Below are 826 nucleotides of genomic sequence, written 5' to 3' on the forward strand. Positions count from 1 at the left end.
ACTTTAGATCAAACTCTTACCAAGTTTTCAGCAAATACATGCATTCAATTACAGTTGTGTCCAAATATTGGGGTATTTTTAAGTTCATTTAGTAACCTGGGACTCATCACAATTATTTCAGATTCAAAGGTGTGATTCATCTGTCTGAAAACAATAATGCAAATAACTGCAAATAACTCCAAAATGTAACTAAATATGGTTATTGTGTAAAAAATAGAACATTTGTCAACTCGTGACTTTCAGTAAGAGGCCAATTAAGGGTTAAAGGTTGCAGTAGAAGTGTCTTCTCTCCTTCCTTTTCTTGCATAACAACCACAGCGATGATGAGTGAGATTCAAAGTAGCGAATGAACCTGATCAAATGTGACGTGAGCCTATGAAGAGTCAAAAGTGCCAAATGAAAAGCTCTCATGCAAGTGGAGTGGAGTTCCAAAATGCACAGCAGATCTTTTTTTCCGATTGGCATCCTTTAAGGAAATGGAGAGAATGAATGGAGGAGAGTGATTCCTACCTGCCTTGCTTCAAAGTCAGTCAGTGGCTGAGCTGCTACCTCAAACTCCACTTGAGCTGTCACTGGCGCAACCTTATCAACCTTTACCGGCTTTATCTCCCGGCTCCGAGTTTCTCTCCTCCCTTCTCTCACATCGTTGTCTCCCGTTGTCACCCACCTCCCTCTCTGGCTTTCTCCTCCCCCCTCCTGCTCCGACCCGTCCTTGTATGGAAAGGAGGTTAAAAGAGCCTCGCTCTACTCCTCCATCTCGCCCCCTTTCCCTGTCTCTGCTGACCGGCTAATCAACGCCACATTGGCCTCTCCGAACGTTGCGGCG

General features: G+C 44.3%; 1 protein-coding gene across 1 annotated transcript in view; it reads right to left on the reverse strand.

Moving 5' to 3' along the window:
• The window catches only part of spon2a (spondin 2a, extracellular matrix protein), an 84,654-nt gene extending 84,069 nt beyond the window's left edge, over positions 1 to 585 (reverse strand). The window contains exon 1 of the mRNA XM_061930435.2: positions 511 to 585. The gene's annotated coding sequence lies outside the window, so the exon portion shown is untranslated. The remainder of the gene's footprint in view (positions 1 to 510) is intronic.
• Between the last annotated feature and the right edge of the window lie 241 nt (positions 586 to 826).

This window comes from Nerophis lumbriciformis, linkage group LG36 (genome assembly GCF_033978685.3).
Source record: "Nerophis lumbriciformis linkage group LG36, RoL_Nlum_v2.1, whole genome shotgun sequence".
Taxonomy (NCBI): domain Eukaryota; kingdom Metazoa; phylum Chordata; class Actinopteri; order Syngnathiformes; family Syngnathidae; genus Nerophis; species Nerophis lumbriciformis.